At 44.4% G+C, this 22,479-nt stretch overlaps 1 long non-coding RNA gene across 1 annotated transcript in view; it reads right to left on the minus strand.

The window, feature by feature from the left end:
- Positions 1 to 3,461: 3,461 nt before the first annotated feature.
- Positions 3,462 to 22,479, minus strand: part of LOC115090607 — a 90,796-nt gene continuing 71,778 nt past the window's right edge. The window contains exons 2-3 of the long non-coding RNA XR_003856430.1: positions 20,989 to 21,033; positions 3,462 to 4,179 (exon numbers count right to left, since the gene is read on the minus strand). This is a non-coding gene — a long non-coding RNA (uncharacterized LOC115090607). The remainder of the gene's footprint in view (positions 4,180 to 20,988; positions 21,034 to 22,479) is intronic.

Consider the following 22,479-nt stretch of genomic DNA (forward strand, 5'->3'; position numbering starts at 1 on the left):
GGAACCCGTCCAGTTTCATACTGGGGCCTTACACATCAAGGAACTCAAACTACTAGTGTTGTATAAATCCATCCATCCCTTAGTACTTGGACTCCCTTGGCTACAGAAGCATTCTCCTCAATTCAACTGGGCTTCATTGCAACTGGTGGAGTGGGGTCCTGCCTGCCACCAGTCCTGCCTCCAGAAAGTGATACCATCTCCTGTGGTCCCTCTGGCTACCATGTCCTCTGGCATACCTGCTCCATATGCAGCCTTTGAGGACGTGTTCTCTAAACAAAAGGCCAACCTCCTTCCGCCTCTCAGAAGGTTTGATTATCCAATCGATCTCCTTCCAGGAACCAAGCCTCCTCGAGTATGCACCTACCCTCTGTCATTGCCCGAGACAATGGCAATGAAGGAATATAGTCAGGAAAATCTTGCAATGGGATTCATTTGCCCATCTACGTCTCCCACTGGGGCGGGATTTTTTTTTGTGACCAAGAAAGACGGGCCACTTAGGCCGTTTATTGACTACCATGACCTAAACACCATCACCCATAAGGATAAATACCCCTTGCCATTCATTTCTGAATTATTTGACCGCCTCCAGGGTGCCTCCATACTCACGAAGCTGGATTTACACAGGGCATATAACTTGGTCAGAATCCGTCCCGACGACATTTGGAAAACTGCCTTTAACACCCAGGACAGGCACTACGAATACTTGGTGATGCCCTTTGGCCTCTGTAACGCGCCCACAGTATTCCAACGAATGATGAACGAAATCTTCCAAGATCTACAGTACACCAAAGTCATGGCTTATCTGGACAATATCCTCGTCTTTTCCAAAGACCTCGATACTCATCGTGCCGATGTCCAAACCGTCCTCCAGTGCCTTCATGAAAACCATCTGTTTGTGAAGTTGGACAAATGCCTATTCTAGAAATCCAGTCTACCTTTCCTTGGTTATATAATCTCTCGGCAAGGCTTCTCTATGGATCCAGCCAAATTAAAGGGAATCCGGGATTGGCCACAGCCAGTGGGCCTCAAAGCGCTCCAGCGCTTCTTAGGATTCCTCAACTACTATCGTCACTTCATTCCACACTATTCTACCCTGGCTGCTCCGTTGACTGCCTTAACCCGTAAAGGCTGACACACGAAATTGGTTGCCTGAGGCCATTGCCGCCTTTCATCGTTAAAGGAAGTCTTCCAGAAGGGGTCCTGTCTGCACCACCCCGATCCCAGTCTCCCATTTCTAGTTGAAGTTGATGCCTCCGCCATTGGAGCTGGGGCCATCCTGAGTCAACGCATCGCCTCTGGTACCGTAGTTCCCTGTTCTTTTTACTCCCGTAAATTTTCATCTGCGGAGCAAAATTACAGCATCGGGGATCGTGAGCTGCTTGCCATAAAATTGGCTCTCAAAGAGTGGCGTCCATGGCTAGAGGGCGCACAACCCAAATTTACCATATTCACCAATCATAAGAATCTGGAACATTTGAGTCAAGCACAACGTCTCAATGCCCGTCAAGCTCGATGGGCCTTGTTCTTCTCCAGATTCGATTTTGAACTCCGCTATTGCCCAGCCGACAAGAATCTCCGGGCATATGCCCTATCATGATCCTTCAAGCCCGAAGATACTCTGGAAGAGCCGACACATATAATCAATCCGGCTTGTATTTGTTTGTCTGTCACTCATCCAGTTCCTGCTGGAAAGACGGTCGTGCCCCGGCGACTCCGAGAAAGTGTTCTCCGCTGGGCACACGATTCCAAATTTGCTGGTCACCCAGGATGAGCACAAACTGTGGCACTGCTCCAGCGGTTCTTCTGGTGCCCTACCATGGTCTCTGACGCGAAAGCATTCTTCAAATCCTGTAACCTATGTGCACAGCAAAAACCCCAGGTTGGGTTCCAGCACCTGAAGAACCGTGGACTCACTTGTCTACGGATTTCATCATGGATCTGCCACCTTCAAAGGGTCACACCGCAATATGGGTCACCATAGACTGTTTCTCAAAAATGGCCCATTTCGTACCTCTACCAGGCCTACCATCTGCTCCAGAGCTAGCACGATTATTCTTCCATCATATCTTCAGACTGCATGGCTTACCCACGGACATTGTTTCAGATCAAGGTCCTCAATTTGTTGCCAGGTACTGGCGCTCCCTCTGCCGAAAATTCGGCATAAATATTAGCCTCATAACCACCTATCATCCCCAAACCAACGGGCAAGCTGAGCAGATGAATTGCTCCTTGAAGGCCTTCCTACACGCTTACATCAACAACCAACAAGATAATTGCTCAGACCTCTTATCCTGGGCAGTGTTTTCACACAACTCTCACATCGCCACTGCTATTGGAACATCTCCATTTTCAGTTGTCTATGGGAAACAACCACGACCACCACTATCCATACCTCTATCAGTGCCATCCCCTGCGGCACAGGCTACTGTGGATGCCCTTAAAATGCTATGGGAACAGAGAAATCTCCGCTTGTGTCAGGCTACCTCCCGGGCCAAGAGAACTGCTGACAGCTGACGTTGCTCGGCTCCTGAATTCCTCCATGGCCAGAAAGTCTAGTTAAGTACTCGATATATCCGACTTCGAATTCTGTCTCAGAGATTCGCTGCTAGATACATCGGTCTTTTTGCTGTTACCCGACGCATTGGACCTGTTACATACCAGCTTCGGCTGCCTCCTACGCAAGGAATACATAATACATTCCATGTATTGTTCTTAAAGTTTGTGATCTTATCTTGGCCTGCCCGGAAAGACCCTGAGCCTCCTCCTTTGGTGGCAGAAACCAATACGATGTACAAGGTCCATGAAATCCTAGACGTCTGCCGTAGGGGACGCCGGTGGGAATACCTTCTCTCCTGGGAGGGATACGGTCCCGGAGAATTTGTGGGAACCAGCTCGAAACATCCTGGATAAGACCCTCCTCTTAAATTACCATCGTGCCCATCCGAGCAAACCCGACCTCCAAGAGGGGGCGTAAAGGGGGGTTACTGTTACCTATGGGTTGCATCAAACCCCACTTCGGCCCAAGGGTCCACCTCCGACGCAACACCTTATCTTTAAAGCTAATGAAATTAGCAAATCAAACACTGGACAGTTCACTTGATAGAATAGCTGATTTCTGTGATATAGTTTTTGATGTAAGAACTCAAATATACCATGGAATTTGGAAACAGAAACTTTGATTACTGTGATTCTTATCTGAGAACAGGAATGAACTGATGGACTTGTGATGAGTTGAAAGGAAACCACAACTCCAATTATTTATTTACTAGCCCAAAGAACCCAAACCACAGCCATTATTGCTTGTCCCGTTGTGGTCTACTGTTTAATAACATTTTACACATTATGAACAGAATAAATAAGTCTTTTTAAGTAACCACTGGAGTGTGTATTAGTATGACTGTGGTTTTAGTCTCAAGGTAAATATTGTGAAATGAAGACATGCTATTTTGTGTATTATTGGCCTGTTGCTATATGGGAATGTGACTTCATTTCAATTAGATGGTGAATTTGTATCTGGTGAAAATACCTGTTTTTATATGGTTTTGGAGGTAAGAGGAGACACTGGTAAACCACTGGTCAAGTCAGGTCAAGGAGCTCTGTTATTCCTCATGAGTATATAATTGCAAGTTTTTTGTCTGCGCTAGTGATTTTATATAATTGAGGTAAAGCCTGCTCATAAATCAATCAAAACACTGCTTTTCTGCTGCCAGCGATTATGTCAAGTTTATGCTGAGTACGACTCCGTGCCAAGTACAGACAAGCTGGAAGCTGAGTAATGATTGAATATACATTGCTTGTTAAATATGGAATTCTTACAAAGTAATGGGTTCTCTTACAGCCTTGAGTGCTTATTACAATTCACGTACAAATGTGCCAGCCTTTGCGAATTTGCATCTGTCTTCAGTTCTTAAACCATAGGTAATATGCTCTCCAGTCCTGAATGTTCCATTTGCTTTATGGTGAGCTTTGCTAAATGCATACTCAACTAAACCCTGGAGAATACTGCTTTAAATGTACAACTCAAACTTGCCATTTACAGCACCAGTTCCAACACAGGCAATGCAGTTTGATGACATGATACACTAATGTCAGCTATTCTCTAGACTTTGAGCTGGGAAATCAGTGTCCAGAAATCGTCTTGACAGTCGGCTGCTGTGGTTTGCAGAGCAGACAAGTTTCCTAAGAATGAGAGGTTGGGAGCATTACTGTATGAGTAGCAAGAAATGAAGAAAAATGAATACTTAATTATCAGATGCACTTGTACTTCACTTACCATCTCTGTCTTAGTTTAACAAGTGAACATTCAAATAATGATGTGCATAAGTACATTAGCTGTTAGGTTCATGCTAGGAATGAGTGTTATTTAAACTATAACATTCTTCTTCAGTAACCTGATAATGTGGAACTTTTTAAAGTTAAGCAAAAATAATTTTTAAAAATCTCTGTATTATTTTTGCATCTGTACTTTACACAGGGCTTATGTTGCTGTTTATATGGGGCCTGATATTCAGCACTACATAGCAGAATAAGTTGGGATTTATCTGGCTTAAGTGGCAGCGTTTCAATATTTGGCCAGATTCAATGGCCGCCACTGTGACGAGTAACAATTTGTCTAGCTAAAATTGTCATCCTTTTAAGTAGAGGACTGGGACAGGGACTTCTGGGGTAATTTTGAAAGACGTTATGCGCATAAATATAACATACTATTGCAGCAATTTTCAAAAGCCCATTTACTCGAGTAAAGTGCATTCACTCAAGTAAAACCCAGTTTTATGCATGTAAATGCTTTTTAAAATTACCCCGATGGCTTTTTTCCCATTCTGTCTAAGGAAAAATAGATTAGTGAATCAGGGCCCTAGCTAGATAAGTGGTAATATTCATGGCTGGGGCAAGGTGAGGTTGGCGCCATTTTCGAAAATGGCGCCGACCGGGATGGGTGTGAGGGTGCACCATTTCCCGACGCAGGCTCGATGCTAAGGTAAGGGGATCTCTGGGGGGGGGGGTTTGCCTCTATGGGGGGGGGCTGGGGGAGGGAGATTTCTCTATTGGGGTCGGGGGGGAGATGGGGCTGCCTCTATCAGGGGGACCAGGGAGGGTCGCCACTGCCCACGTACTTTACACTTTATATTTATTCTGGGGAAACCGGAGCTGCTTCAACCGGCAACCCTGGGTAGAAACAGGGGGTCAGCAATGACACCTGCTCATCCTCCCCTTTTGGCCATGGATTTTTGGTGGGGCAGCCAGCAACTCTTTAAAACGATAGCAGTCTTGTGAGGTTGGGGCCACCATCGCTTTAAAAGGCTGCTCACTGCAGTCTTTTGTATCATGGTATTTGCCACGATACAAAAGAACACACCATCAAGCTGCAATGTGTTTTCAGGGGAGGGGCCCCAGTATCGCAGAGACACGCCCCCGTGATAGTGGGACCCCTCCTGCGAACAAACATCGCATTTTGATGATTATAGGACTACGTTAGCTGAGATATGTTTATCTGGCTAACTTTCTTATCTGGATAATGTTTGAATATGGACCTCATGGCAACTAATGGTCTGACTCCCTTTTCCTGATAAGCTGATCACATTTTCTCCATGGCACACATGCAAATATAATTCTGATTTATTTAAAAAAAAAAAAAAATAGAAACCCACAAGACTGGATCTCTACTTCATGCATGCCATGGGGTAAAACCAGAACTGGATCAGACTTTTGGGGAAAAAATATTGGAGCAAAAAATACACTCCGTCCAACTGATATTTAGCAGCGGCCTCCACTTCCTGGCTTGACTTCACATAGCCTCTTCGGCCCCTGAAGCAGGCATTGATTGCCGAAACACTGCCAGTGTTACAAGCGCCTAGAGAAATTCATCAGTAATGCGGCAGATCGTTAAAAGAGAAGTTATCAGCTGTCCTAGAAATGAGCGGCTTCCCTCCCATTTTGCAAAACAACTTTATTTAAATGATCCTAAATATTTTAAGGCCTGTGGTTATTAAGGAGAACTTAAAAAAAAAAGTTAATGAGACTGAATAGGCCATAAATATACATATAGGCCCGGATTTTAAAAAGGTTGCGCTCGTAAATCCTGTAAAATGCCGGCACGTGGAAATCCTGGCAGATACGTGTCCGTGTACTGCCAGGTCACGCAGAAGTGCTGGCAGAGCAGAAAGGGGTGGGGGCAGGGCAGTGGCCGACCATGACAGCAGTCATTAGGCCCTGTCCCAGGGAAGCATGTGCCTGCTGGCTACCAGCATGTGGAACTTACTCCTGCTCAGAGGAGCGGGTAAGTTCTGAAATAAAAAAATTTCTGATAGTTAGGGTAGGTTTAAGGGTTGGGAAGAAGAGAGGAAAAGGGAGAAAGGTAAGGTAGGGGGATGGGAAAGTTCTCTCCTAGTCCGCTCCTTAATTGGAGCGGACTGGGAGGAAACGGGTGTAGGTCAGATTGCATCGCCGTGTGTTTTTAACTAAAATCCCCCCCTTGCATGCATGAGTCGCGACCCGACCACACATGCGTGCGCCGATATAAAAATCAGGTGCACATGTGTGCGCAGGAATCGTATTTTATAACATGCATGCAGTCACGTGAGCATGTTATAAAATCGCTGTATCCATGTGCGCACACCAGGAACCACACGCACATGGACGCACACGTGCATCTTTGAACATCTACCCTCATTGAATATTGAATAATTGAATAATTGAATAATCTTTGTATAATAATGAATAATTGAATAATCTTAGTAGTATTATATTAATTTTTAGAATCTACTGCACTTGTATGTTTGAAATGCCCCTGAGGAAGCCAATTTGTGAAACAAGGGTCCTTGTTGGGGATGTGTGTAACCAAGTAACAAGCATCACACTGGACATGCATGGGAATTTGACCAAGGATATGAAGAACTTTTAATTCTAGCATTTGATCTGAACATTTTCTACATTTCTATTGTGTTTTTTGAAACTTTAAAAAAATATTTTGTACATTAAGGGGCGGATTTTAAACCCCCTGCTCGCGTAAATCCGGCCGGATTTACGCGAGCAGGGCCCACCCGTGCCGGCACGCCTATTTTGCATAGGCCGCCAGCGCGCGCAGAGCCCCGGGACTCACGTAAGTCCCGGGGTTTCTGAAAAGGGGCGTGCCGGGGGCGTGTCGGGGGCGTCGCCGCGATTGGGGGCGTGGCGCAACATTTGGGGGCGGGCTCGGGGCGTGGCGCCAGCCCGGGGGCGTTCTGGGGGCATGGCCGCGCCCTCCGGAACAGCCCCTGGGTCGGGTCTCGGCGCGCCAGCAGCCCGCTGGCGCGCGCGGATTTACATCTGCCTCCGGCAGGCGTAAATCAATGGATAAAGGTAGGGGGGGGGGTTTAGATAGGGCCGGGGGGGGGTGCGTTAGGTAGGGGAAGGGAGGGGAAGGTGAGGGGAGGGCGAAAGTAAGTTCCCTCCGAGGCCGCTCCAATTTCGGAGCGGCCTCAGAGGGAACGGAGGAAGGCTGCGCGGCTCGGCGCGCGCAGGCTGCCCAAAATCGGCAGCCTTGCGCACGCTGATCCTGGATTTTATAAGATATGCACGGCTACGCGCGTATCTTATAAAATCCAGCGTACTTTTGTTTGCGCCTGGTGTGGAAACAAAAGTACGCGAACGAGCAATTTTTTAAAATCTACCTGAAAACCTATAATAATTGTTTATATGTGATTATATATGATGAGGGTAATAGATGCTTTGGTGGGTGTATTATATATTGGATGTCTTGATCGAATTCCAATAGCAATTCATATTGCTGTACAAGGTATGTCTTTTTAGTGTTTTTCAAATATAACTACATTGAAATTTTTTGTATTATGGTTCACATATATAATATTAACTATTAGTCAAGATGTTATTAGAATGAATAATTAAATAAAACTATTTTTGCATATGCTTAGCATTTTTAAATGGATAACATTAGTGCTTATCCTTTAGGGTTATTTAATTGATTGTATTAATGGAGCACCTAGATATATTGAGTAACATTGTCTGATATCTTGTTATTCTTATAGATCTATATCTATATCTTTCTACCTATCTATATCTATATATATGTATATATGTATATATAGATATAGCTATATAGATATATTTATAAATGTTCCATAAAGGAAAAGTTATTTAAATAAAATCTTGCAGAAGACAAAATGCAATATGGAATCTCTATAATAGAAATTCCGTGTGTGATGTGGAAGATTATTTTGGTGGGGGTATACTACCATCAGTATAACCAGGATGAAGAGATAGACAGTAAAAAGCTAACAGAAATTAAGAAAGCTAACAAATTATGTGACACAATAATAATGGGAAAAATACTGCAGTAGCATATAACTTTAAAAAGATAATATTAGGAAATTAGGAAAAAGACTAAAAGGAGAGGTTGCAAATCTTTAAAAACACCATCTTGAAAGCCGAGACTAAATGTATTCCATGGGGCGGATTTTAAAACCCCTGCGCGCGTAAATCCAGCTGGATTTACGTGCGCAGGGCCCTCCCGCGCTGGCGCGCCTATTTTGCATAGGCCGCCGGCGCGCGCAGAGCCCCGGGACTCGCGTAAGTCCCGGGGATTTCGAAAAGGGACGTGTTGGGGGCGTGTTGGGGGTGCGTCTAGAATGACGCGACATTTCGGGGGCGTGACGCGGTGCTTGGGGGGCAGACCCGGGGGCGTGGTCGAGGCCTCCGGACCAGCCTCCGGGTTGGATGATGGCGCGCCAGCAGTCCGCTGGCGCTCGTTGATTTACGTCTGCTTTGGGCAGGCGTAAATCACGAAATAAAGGTAGGGGGGGTTTAGATAGGGCTGGGGGGTGGGTTAGGCAGGCGAAAAGAAAGTTCCCTCCGAGGCCGCTCCGATTTCGGCGCGGCCTCGGGGGAACGGAGGCAGGCTGCGCGGCTCGGCGCACGCAGGCTGCCCAAAATTGGCAGCCTTGCACGCGCCGATCCTGGATTTTATAGGATACGCGCAGCTACATGCGTATCTTATAAAATCCAGTGTACTTTTGTTTGCGCCTGGTGCGCCAACAAAAGTACGCGATCGCGTATGTTTTAAAGATCTACCTCCATGTGTTTAAGAAAGAAGACTAAATGACTGCCAGAATGGCTAAATGGTGACGTGAAAGGGCTATTAATGCCTAAAGGACATCTTTTGAAAATTGGAATGTGGATCTAAATGAAAAAAAAATAGGAAAGAGCATAAGTACTGGCAAGTTAGATTTAAAGATACACTTAATGAGAGTCAAAAAATTCACAAAATAAATACAAAACAACTCTAAAAACTTTTATTATATAGCTTCATAGATAAATGCAATGTATGTACCTTAAATCCAAAACATCCCAATCACACCACATTCATACCTTTAAAACAAAAAATGTACAACAAAGTTTCTTGTAAAATACAATGAAATCTATATCCCTTCAAAATGATTTTTAATACCTATACAAAGGCATATGTTCAGCTCATCCCACCAATATATAATAATGATGTTGTCCTCACTAAAAATATATTCCCTTATCTCCTGAATGTAATGATACAATTTTTTTTCTAAATAAATATATTCCTTTTCTCAACTCTTATCACAACCAAAGGATTTTTCTTCTCCCAAAATTTTCTTTATCCTTCTCCTCATAATGACTTCTGTTATGAACGCTGCCCACGGGTCCCCCCACGAGCAGGCTCACTGACTCACCACGTTTGTTCGCCGACCCGGCAGGACGCCGCTGTCAGCCCGCCAACGCGGCCCGGAGGTCGCCCGTGCTTCCACTCTTCACCGTGGCCGGAGCCGCGGACCTTTCCACCCTCTTCGGGGCTGGGAGTGCCCCTGACGTCATCTGCCTCTTCGCGGCACTAGGCCGCAAACCCCGGTGCCATCCAGCGGCCTCCTGCAGCATCCCAGGCCAGCCCTGCCTTGTTTGACGCTGTACGTCAGTGCAGGCCACTGTCCGCGGTCCTGCACAGCTCCTGCACTCTTCTTAGGCGTGCGGCCATGTCTTCCTTCTGCATTTAAAGGGCCAGACACAGGAAGTGTCTAGGCCCCACCTTGATGACAGTTTCCTGCTCAACCCTATAAAGGGCTGCTCCGTCTGTTGTTCCTGGCCTTGCACCATCGTGGAGTCTTCGCTCTGGAGGCTCCGGCCTGCCAGAGTCCATGTAAGGTCTTCTAGTCTTCTAGGAGCTCCTTGTTTCGTCCTGCTGTTCCACGTCAAGTCTTCATGCCTGAGGTCCATGTCCAGGTGTCTTCGTGATCCTCTACGTCCTAGTGTTCCTGCCTTCCTTGATGTCCTTTCCTATGCCACACCTCATCTTCGCTCTCGAGCCTTCTGGTCCGGTAGGCCGGGGGTCCCTCAGATGCAGTACTCCTGAGTGGACTAGCCTGCCGGTGGAAGGTTGTCCTGTGCTCCTGAGCCGTCATGTCCCGGATGTGTGTTCCTGTGCTGTCCCGCTCCTGTCATGGTCCGTGACCAGCCCTTGGGGCTGTGTAGGGCGCGTAACAGACAGGGTGGTCCATGACAGTCCCGCGGGTGGCCTGAGTAGGGCGCCCTGAGAGACAGTGCCAATGTCCATGCCTCGTGTTGCCTTTCTGGATCTCAAGAGTCTCGTCCCTGGATGCCGTTGCATCAGCCACGTGTCTTCGTCTGGATGCCGTCGCATCACTCCATAGTCATGTCTTCATGTCAAGGCCCATCTGCCCTCAACCTCAGGCCAGGCCTGCTGCTCCATGCTGCTCGCAGCAGGTCCGAAAGGGCCCGGAATGGTCGGAGGACCATTCACCTTCCATCATCCTCGGATGTTGGCCATGGGAGCTTGCCAGCCTGGAGGAGGGTAGACCGTCAGCCACGCGGGGCCACCGTCAACCCTTGGCTCGGTCCTGAAGGTCGGGGTCAGGCTGAGGCCTAAGGGCACATGAAAACACCGTACACAACAACTTCACAACAACGATCTTCCTTATCTTCCCAATATATGGCAATGAATATATCTTCACTAAAAATGTTTCCCTTGTCTTCTAAATACACAATTTTTATCTTGATAGAGTTTCTTTTCTCAACTCTTATCACAACTAAAGTAGTTTTCTTCTCCCAAATATGTCCCTTTCCCTACAATGTATTACAAGAGGGGCATTTTCTTTAAATGTACGAACACTTCTTTTCTGTTCAATAATTCACTGTCTAATTTGTCTTTTAGTTTGTCCAATATAAATATAAAAGCATGGACATACTGTTGCATATAGCACCCTCCTTCTCAGTCATACACACACAGAAGCAGATCTCACATGCATAAGTGTGCCCCTCCTTTTTCTTTGGGCCCACCAACCTAAGCTCTGACGGCGGCCTGTGGCTCTCTTCATCAGCTCCTCGATGGCCTGATTCTTTCTTCTTCAACCCCACCGGCCTCTGCACTGGTGGCAGCCCATGGCTCCCTTCTTTAGCTCTGCCAACCTGAGCTCTGGCAGTGATCTGCGGCTCCCTTCTTCAGCCCCACCGGACTGAGCTCCAGTGGCAACCCGCAGCTCCCTTCTTTGGCCTGCCTGATCCGATGTTTGACTCTGGAGGCAGAGTGAGGCAGTAGAGGTGTTTTGAAGGGGCACTTTTTGCCGCTTCAAAATTCTGCCACCTCACCCTGCCTCATGATAGAACCGCCCCTGGAGACATTTAAATATCTCAAAGGTTTCTATATACAATAGGCTAGCCTCTTTCAATGGAAAGAAGGCTCTAGAACAAGAAATCATGGGATGATGATGAAAGGGGTATACTCAGGAGTAATCATAAAAAATATTTCTTTACAGAGAGGGTGGTGGATGTGTCAAACAGTCCCCCAGAGGAGGTGATAGAGGCAAAAACAGTATCTGAATTCAAGAAAGCATGGGGTAAATACAGGGGATCTCTGAGGGAGTGATGAGAATTGCAAGGGCTTCATAAATTGAATGGATGGGAAGACTAGGTAGGCCATATGGTTTTTTTCTGCCATCATGTTTCTATATTTCTATTCTGGGGGATATCTATGGTGGACTCTGCAGGTCTGTGCCTAGGTGGAAAAAATCTTGGTGTGGCATACAGGGCCAAAGACTTGCTGCTTCCTGTTGCTCAGGACAGGAAACGATCCCCCAGGGGGTCATCCTCCTCTCAGTATGAGAGGGAGATTTTTCCATTAAAGATGGAAGCCCTAGAAGGGATGATGTGTTTGATATGTGTATGATATGTATGTTTAAGGGGGAGGAGAGGAGAATAATGGGAGAGAAAAGAGGAGGAGGATTGGACGGAAAAGAGGGCAGGAAGAAAGAGGGAGATGCTGAGCGGTATACAAGATGGGGGAGAAACAGATACTAGGCAGAGCAAGGGGCCAAGAGAGAGGGAGTCATTGAGCACAGTATGAGAGAGACTGGGCAAGCATGGGCACAGAGGGGAAGAGATAAAAACATTGGGCAAAGCATGGGAAGAGAAAGGGAGATAGACACTGCAGATTATGAAGAGGGAGATAGAGAGTGGGAGAGCTTAGAGAAAATGCAGAGAGAGAGAGAGAGAGAGACTGGGCAAGCATTGGACGAAAGAAAGAGAAAGACATTGACAAAGCATTGGGAGAAGAGAGGGGAAAGAAAAACAGCAGAGCATAGAAAGAGCGGGAGAGACTGGGCAAGCATGGGGAGAGAGGGGGAGAGATAGAAATGCTGGATAGAATATGGGAAGAGTAAGGGAAGAGTGAGAGAAAAACCCCTGATAGCAGAGGAGAATGGCAGAGTATGCTAAGAAGATAAAGGTAATGCTGTTGTTATTAATAATAATAATAATAATAATAATAATAATATAGTGTAATAGTAGTAGGAACCTTTTAATTGTTAGAAAGCATAAAAATAACTATCTTTGGCATGATTCATTCTGATTTCTTGGCTCTTGGTCTGTGAAAGGTTAGCCACCTCTGGATTAAAGTAAAACATTTATGACTAGTTATTCTAATAGATCCTTAGAAAAAGAAAAATGCCAGCATATGAAATTAATGTACAGAGCAGCTCAACTAAAAATAGGCTAGATAAAGTACAGCAAGCAAAAGTCGTAATCTGCTGAAATCTGTTTAGACTTGATGAAGGGTGTTTAACAGTCAAAAACTTGAGATAAAAATATATCACCTGTAACTTGTTTTTTTAACCTTTCTTTCTGTGTGCAAGTAGAATTTATAATCCTCATTTTCTTATTAATGATTTCCGACTCTAAGTACTGCCCTCCTGTATTCACTAGTCAGCAGTAGGAAAATTGCAAAGGGTGTTTTATATCCTATGTCTCCATTTTTCTTAGGACTCCATCATTGTATGTAGCATAAACTCTACCACCAGCATATTTGCAGGGCTTGTCACCTTCTCCATTGTAGGCTTCGTGCCTCACATCAATCTCTAAGCTTGCAGCCTCAGGTAAAAAGTTGGCAGTTAGGGTTAGAGCTAGATCTAGAATTGGCGTGGCCAACTCCAGTCCTAAAGAACTACAAACAGATCTGATTTTCAGATATCCCCAATGAATATGCATTAGGGATGTGAATCGTTTTTTGACGATTTAAAATATCGGACCGCCGCTGGACCCCCAGGTAATTTAAGGCATTTGGGGGGGGGGTTCGGGAGGGTGGGGGATTTAATTTAAAGGGTCGGGGGTGGGTTTTAGGGGGTTTTAGTGTGCCGGCTCACGATTTTCACGATTTTCACGATACTTCAAACACCCAAACGGCAACAATACGATTCCCTCCCCCTCCCAGCCGAAATCGATCGTTAAGACGATCGAGGACACAATTCACATCTCTAATATGTAATAAGGAAAAAACATGCTGGAAAACAGGACTTAAAACCCATGCTGGGATTAGCAGGTCTCCATGCAAATTTCAGGGTAACGAGCTTATTAGCTATTACCCTGTCATGCAGGGAGGTGTGCCAAAGGTCAGACCTCGTTGCATAGGTACCTCGGGGAACTTTAACTCCTGGTCAGAGCAGGATTAGACTTCTCGTGGTGGAGCAAGTGAAACTTCCCCCCCCCCCCTACCTTTCCATTTGCCCAAGTTTAAAAAAAAAAGAAAAAACAAGTGTCTCAGTGCACACATTTCCAACCCTTCCCTGCCCTGATTTAAACTTTCCACAGTAGAGTGGGTTGAGCAGTGAACCCCCTCTCTCCCTCAAGTAAAAAGTAAATAAATACATTTGTGGCCCAGGGCACTTAAATTCTCAAAGATCTTACCTACTCCGGCGGCTGTCAATACTGGTACTGCTCTCAGCTGACATCTATCTTATTCTGTCACTGAAAAATGATGCCGTCAGTTTGAAGAATGCAATGCAGTAATATCACTGTGGCGCCTTCCTTCTGAATGGACAGTGTCATTTTTATGTACGATCATTGAAATGTATGGCCATAAACAAAATAACGCTGTCACTTGGCAGAAAGGCACTGCAGTGACATCACTATATCGCATCCTTCAAATGACATTATTTTTCAGTGATAGAAGAATAAATGATAGAAGAATAAATGCCAGAAGTCTAAGTCTAAATGATAGAAGAATAAATGCCAGAAGTCTAAGAAGTAAGATGGGAGAGTTAGAGTGTATAGCAGCAAATGATGAGATTGACATAATTGGCAGAGACTTAGTGGAAGGAGGATAACCAATGGGACAGTGCTATATCAGGGTACAAATTATATCGCAATGATAGGGAGGATCAACTTGATGGGGGTGTGGCACTTTATGTCCGGGAGGGTATAGAGTCCAACAGGATAAAGATCATACAAGAGAGTAAATGCTCAGTAGAATCTATAGGATAGATTTTAAAACCCCTGCGCGCCGGCACGCCTATTTTGCATAAGTCGCCGGCGCATGCAAAGCCCCGGGACATGCGTAAGTCCCGGAGTTTCGTAAAAGGGGCAGGAGGGGCGTGTCAGGGGGTGTGTCGGGGGCAGGGGGCGGTCCAGGGCGGGTCCGGGGGCGTGGCAACGGTTTGGGGGCGGGCCGGGAGGGTGATCCCGAGTCCCCCGGCACTGCGGCCTGTGCCAGGGGATGCCGGGGCGGCGCGCGCAAGTTACGCCTGCCTATGGTGACAGATCATATGTACAGGCCCCATTGATGCTCCTCCCCCAATAGAAGTGAATGGGGAGCCCCTCCCACACACCACCCCCAAACCGCCCCCCCATGATATCACGGGTGGATCCACTCAGACCCCAGCCCCAAGCCACACCCCCTGTGATGTCATGACATCACCGGAAGTCCACCCCCAAAAACACACCCCCTAAAATGTCATCAGAACGGGTCCTTTCGCTTTTTTAGTGATACCAGATTTAATGGACTCTTGCTGTTTTTTATGATCTCTCCAGAAGTACAATACAAAACCCCCAAATTATGCGCTCCTAGAACATCCTGATGCCTTTTAATGATGACGGAGCCGGGAAGTATGCTTTTAAAATGTGCCCCTAGAACATCCTGACATCTTTTAATGATGACAGAGCAGGAAGTATGCTTTTTTCTAGCCCCTCTGTTTTTAAAAAAAATTACAAGCTGTTAGATGGCAGGAAAACTGGCTCATTCTGTTGCCAAGGATTTGGTTTTTAAAACAAGTGATTACTTGGAACTACATGTGGTGAACTGCATGAACTGCAGACAATGTATTTTTTAACATAGGCACGATCAAACCTGCAAGACAGGTTTTGCAAGTCCGGAATAGTCTATGGGTACTCTGTCACTCAAACCCCCAAGCCGAACCCCCCCCCCAGTGATGTCACCAGAAGTCCACCCCTCCCCTCCAACCCCTCGCTGTAGATAGGCATGCCCCAATAAAAGTTACCAGTTAGGTGGCAGGAAGCTGTGACTCATTCTGTACACAGAGACAGGGAGAATCTTCCCCACACCCCTTCCCTCCACCCCTCTCTGTAGATACGATGCCTCAACCCTCCCTGCCCAGCTCTAAATCTGAGCAGAGGATAAATGACAACAGTGGGGGGTTGTTGTGTGTAGGCTTGCAAAGGTAAAACACATGGCTTTAGTTTTCTTTTTAAAAAAAACAGACCGCTGTATTTACAGCCATATAAAAAACAAGAATGCACCAGCGGATCTTAAAGAAAATTTATTATAACCCAGGCTCTATAGGTAGCTTTGCCGGTATAACACCTCTTTTTCAGATGGCTAAAACATGTATGCCGACTGTGACCAAGAAACAGGTGATTGACTGGCTTACAGAGCAAGATGCTTATTTTTTACACAAGCCTGCTAGGGTACGATTTAAAAGAAATAAAACCATAGTGTCTGATGTGGATGCGCAATGGTAAGCAGATCTGGTTGACATGACCACCTTGTCTGGTTATATCAGAGGCTACAAATACATTTTGACGGTGATAGATGTTTTGTCAAAATACGCATGGGCTGTGAGCCTAAAAACAAAAACAGGTCATGATGTGGCCAAGGCCTTTGAAAATATATTTAAAGGTGGTCGTGTTCCCAACAAAATACAAACAGACAGAGGTAAAGAGTTTTTAAACAGCTCTGTGAAGAATTTGTTAAAATACAGAGGCATTCATCATGTTTATGACCAACAATGATGTTAAGGCAGCAGTTGTGGAGAGATTTAGCAGGACTTTAAAATCCAAAATTTGGCAATACTTTACAGCACGCAACACTTTTCGATATGAAGATGTGCTTCAGGCTTTTATGAACAGTTACAATCACAGTTTTCACAGAACAATACAGGCCCGCCCCATCGATGTAGCAGCCTCAAACTTTCTGCAGTTCTGGAAAGTAATCTATGGCAATAACAACAAACATGAAACGGCTAAGCCTTTTTTTAAAAAAGGGGGATCATGTTAGACTGTCAAAAACTAAAGGGAAATTTGAAAAAGGTTATGAACAAACATGGACAGATGAGATATTTATAATAACTGATGTCTTAAACAGGGGTCAGAAAACAGTATACAAGATACAAGATTATGGTGAGGAAGCCATTCAAAGTTCTTTTTATCCTGAAGAATTACAGAAAGTCAGCCCTCAACAGGACAGAATATGCCGCGTTGATAAGGTTCTAAAGGTAAAAGGGAGAGGTAAGAACAAGCAGTGCTTTGTGAAATGGCGAGGGTGGCCCGAAAAATTTAACAGCTGGATAAAAGCATCAGAGATTCAAGACATTTGATTTGAAAAGGCCTTGTATCATAAAAAGAAAAAATGAAGGGGGATTTTACATAACACTGCCTAGTAACGCTTCTGTGAGAATAATTCCACAAAACACCAGCTCTAATTTCACTACACAATTAGCTAGACCTTTGGACCTACAGGTTCCCTGGGAAGTGGGTCTGGTGGAAACACAGTACCCGAACACATGGGATAATATTAAAGAAGACCATAAATATGTTGTCACCATGGGTGAAGGAAGCATGGAGCATCACTTTGTTGTACGAAGAGGGTATTATGCAACAGTTCAAAACCTGACGGACCAAATGAACCACGACATGAGCAGTCTCCTCAAACCCATGGAACCACGAATCATCTATGACCCCAATATCCGAAGAATCAAATTAAAATCAGAGGACAACACCATCATTTCTGCAGGGGGTGTCTTAACGACCATTTTGGGGCTAGAAGCTAAAGCGAATACGAAGCACTCGCTATTTCCAATGGATATCACAGGAGGGTTTAATACCTTATACCTGTATACGGATATCGTAGAGCACCAGCTGGTGGGAGACCATTTTGTGCAGCTACTTCGCTGTGTTCCCGCTAAAGCGGGTAAGGATGAGTTTATCACCTTCACTTATGATAAACCGCATTATGTTCCTGTGAACAAGCAGCACATAGACACCATAACATTTGAAATAAAGATGGATCAGAACCAACACGTCTCATTTCGCTATGGGAACGTGATCCTTAAGCTACACCTGCGACCCCGGAAAAATATTTTTTAAAAATGGTTGTGGTTAAAGACTATGGGGACCCTGGCACATACAGAAATTACTATGCAGCACAGGCCGGTGAAGGCCTTTCGGGGTATTACGGTGCTCCAGTCATGGATGGGGCTGGGATAGGTGGTATTTTTCATAGTCTCTTTAGAAAAGTAATACCTCTTTTGAGAAGGGGTTTTGAGATTGTTAAACCTCATGTGAAAAGTGCAGCAAAAAACATCAAAAAAGATGTTATGGGCCGTGTCACAACGGCCATTCTGCATAAAATGAACAATAACACGGAGCAGGAGGGGTCAGGATTAGAGGTTATTAGAAGAGCTGTTAAAAGAAAGAGAACCAATCAACAGGGGCCTCCTGAACCTTATAAAACAAAGAAGACCAAACGTGTCAAGTCTCAAAAGACTAACCGCAAGGCTAAGAAGAGAAACCTCTTCGCAAGAAGCAAGATATATTCTAAAAAACTATGGCTTTTGTACATCAGGGGTCTGAAGAATGCTTGAAATCAGAACTGGATCTGTTTCAACTGGCCCCCATACAAACCAGCATAGAAAAAAGTATTTATGTGGAGGTTCCGCCATTATCTGCCTTGTCAGAAACAGCCCCTTTAGATTGGTGCTCTTTCTTTTAACAGCTCTTCTAATAACCACTAATCCTGACCCCTCCTGCTCCGTGTTATTGTTCATTTTATGCAGAACGTCCGTTGTACCACGGCCCATAACATCTTTGGCGATGTTTTTTGCTGTACTTTTCACATGAGGTTTAACAATCTCAAAATCCCTTCTCAAAAGAAGTATTGCTTTTCTAAAGAGGTGTTATACCGGCAAAGCTACCTATAGAGCCTGGGTCATAATAAATTTTCTTTATGATCCGCTGGTGCATTCTTGCTAAATGTACAAAATTCAACCACTTTTATTAATGAATTGGATAAAATCAAGGTGCAACAATCTGGCCACATATTGGTTATGGTGGACATAAAGGCATTGTACACCAATATCCCCCAATGTGGGGCTTTAGAGTTATACATCAGGTATTGGAAAGGTTGGCGGTGCCTATTAATAGATTTATTGCAATCGAACAAATGGCAGATATAGTGATCAGGGCATTTTATTTTGTGTTCCAAGGAGTTTATTACAAACAAGTTAAGGGGATCTCAATGGGGTCCCCATTAGCCCCCTAAATGGCATGCCTATATATGGCAGCATTTGAGGAGATGCATATCTACACATCACCATGGTTTGGGCAGATTGCTGCCTGGAAAAGGTTTATTGATGATCTTTTTTGGGTTTGGATGGGTAGTGAGGAACAACTGGGAGAATTTGGTAAATGGTTAAATTCCCTGAATATGAATATGACGTTTACTTTACAATTGAATTTAGCAGTCATAGCATTGCATTTTTGGACATAATTGTACAATGGTTAGGTAATAGGCTGGTTACTATAATTTACACTAAACCGACTGATAGAAATTATATTTTGCATTTTAAGAGTTTTCATCTGCTGAGATTAAGAGAGTCCATACCCATTAGTCAGTTCTTGAGATATTGGAGAATTTGTACGTTGGTCCAGGATTATAAAGTAAGAGCACAGGGATTTATCCAGAAATTTCTGGATAGGGGATATCCAAGGAAGAAGAGCTTACAAAAGGGCATTATATGCCAATAGAGAACATTTATTAACTACAGCTACCTGGTTTCGGGTGGATAGATTGATGTATTGCATACCCCACTTGTCTTGGTACTCCCACATCAGGGCTATCATAATTAAATACTGGCCTGTTTTACAATCATTGCCTGGATTTCAGGATAATCCTATTTTTGCTATAAAAAAGGGTAGGAGTTTGAGAACACTGATAAAAGGTAGTGACAGAGTGGATGTGAGTCATGTAAGTTTGCGCTAACAGAGGTGGCCAATAGATTTTGTATTTTCAAGTCTTTGTTTAGCAACTTCTATATTGTTCTGAAGTTATATAGCTAGTACATAAGTGTTTTCTGATTTACTTTTTTGACTTTTTGTAATCCTAAAGCCATCATTCCTGCTTCAGAGTAAGGGGTAAGTCTGTAAAAAGCAACATTTTCTTAATGAACTTCTTTTCAGTAGATTGTAAACTGTTTAATCAATAACTAATTTTTTTCTACTTATCCATTTATCCCAGAGGGTGGCAGAAGGAAATCGTTTTTCTGGTAAAAAAACATTCTAATCATAGTTAAAATAGTGTCTCACTAATTTCTTTAGCGGGTTGCATTCTGTAGCCTGTTAACATTTCTTGAGGAAATCCACTCTTGCAGATCTGTTTCACCCCCAAAAAATAATTAGAGCACTTACATTTGAGCAGACCCATATGTGGTATAAAGTGATGTTGAATTGACTGGTAGTTCCAGGCTAAAACCTAGTTGCTCATTGCTCATCAGTGTACTTTGTTAATGTTTGAAATTCCTTCTTCCTCCCCCAGGCCACAAACAAGAGAACTCCATTGCCTTAATTTGTTTTCTATAGAATCAAATCAATTATTACAACTCCTGCATAGCAAAATTCCCTTTGTAGGCAATGCCTGAATATGGCATTTTGGCTGCTAGGCATTTTGGAAAGCCTGCCATGTGTTTTAGATTACTACAGTTGTATGTTGCCTGTTTGGGCACTTAGGGATGTGGATCTGTGAATAAAATGCACCTGGGTCCCCTTATGGCTTGCAGGATTCTGCACTCTTATCTATGAGTACTGTTGTGTTTGCATATTCTTTTATTTCTGTCACATTTCAATTGCAATAATATTTTATAAACACTGTATGATTTTTCAATCATGACTGTCATGGAAATAAGCTAAGACAGAATTTTGGCCAAATTTTAAAGAGAGATGAATATGCAGTGCATATTGTGTGCTGTGCAAAGAGCATACATTTCTGAACAGGTCTGTTCCAGTTTTAATGAAGGTGGAAACATTTCTGGTGTACTAATGAGCAGCATATGGGTCTGCATATTTATGTGTGTGCCACTTTGTATTGGATTAGGCTTTTCTTTTCCCAAATAGAGTTTAATCTGAATAGGTTCTACGCTGAAAACTACAGGAGAAGTGAATTCTGTGTTAACATACCTAACACCACTTGATTGCCGGGCAGGACCATAGTACCCTGAAAACCTGAAAAAGAAGAGAAAGAGAAAGACTGCAGAAATGGAAATATTGATGATGAAGTAACTACTTGACACAGCTGCTGCTTCAAGGAGTGTGTCCCTGAAGAAATGAGCGTGTCCCAGGAGCACAGAGCTCCTAACTCAATAACTATTAATACTAATAAAAGCAGAAAAAGATTAAATATGAAATTTAAATAAAGTCTGAGTATACAGCTTCCTTCCTCCAAAGAAATATTTAAAAAAATATTACCTTCCAAGATTTTTCAATAATGTTCATTCTTAACTAAATAGGCATCTTCACACAAACCCAGAAAACACACATAAACTACCACCTCCTAGCAGGTGTACAAATTCCAGCATTTTCGAAGGCACAACAGATGCCCAAGTCTAAGTCACATTACATATAGCTCCTGCGCAACATGCTTTGTCCCAGAATAAGTGAACCCCTGTGTTTTGAGCTCTCATGGTAGCATCCCACCAAATGTTGTCAACCTGCTTCTGAGGGAATGTGTTTGGTTCAGTTTAGTGTGTTTTGAGAGAAACTGAAGCAGGACTTTGGTATGTGAAGCAGCTTGAGGGAGTACCTCCCTATCTTGAGCAGAGGCAGAGATTTCCAGACAAGATGGCAGTAACATCGAAGCTCGTGCCCTAGTGAGGCCCAGAGTTCCTGGGTGTTGTATGCATTCTTACCTATACAAGCGTCACAACAATGAGGACCTAGAATAGTGAATAAAGTGGAAATTAAGAATGGGAAGAAGAAAAAATATTTTGTTTTCAGGGGCATATTTTCTATGAATTTCGTTTTGTTAAATGTTTATTTAGTTTATTTTGTTAAAAAAACAAAAGCAACATTTAAACAAAAGAACCCCCAAAAACAACAACAAAAAAAGAAATGGGACCCCCTGAGGCCTCCCACACTCCCACCTATCCTTCTCACCCAAACAAATGTCAGGGCCAGGTTTCTCCCTGGCACCCACATGCCTGGTATGGGGAGGATCCGACGTCGAGGCCTAGATACAGGCTGAAGCTTGAGCTTTGCGTATGACATAGGACAAAATCGCAGATACTTACCTCAGCCTAAGCATTGGGATGATCCCGACACCTAGGCCCAGACTGAAGCCTCGGCCTTGCAAAGACCTAAGCCGTGAAAGGTCGCCATGACCTCAGCCTTTGCCCTACCCAATGCCCAGGCTTTAAGGTCAGGACCCAATGCCTTTGCCTTGGTCTATGCTGGGGATCGTGCCCAGGTCCGATGCCATGACACAGTATGGAGGCCTGGTTCTAACCACGGGGCCGCAACAGGCCATACCCATTCTGGAAACCATGTTGCAACGCCGGGGCCTTGGCCATACCCATGCCCAATGCCAGGACCTGACCCAGAGGCCATGTTCCAACACCACGAACTGACATGGAGGCCAAGTCCTAATGCCAGATCCTCAGCCCAGGGTCAGGC

Source organism: Rhinatrema bivittatum, chromosome 4 (genome assembly GCF_901001135.1).
Source record: "Rhinatrema bivittatum chromosome 4, aRhiBiv1.1, whole genome shotgun sequence".
Lineage (NCBI taxonomy): Eukaryota > Metazoa > Chordata > Amphibia > Gymnophiona > Rhinatrematidae > Rhinatrema > Rhinatrema bivittatum.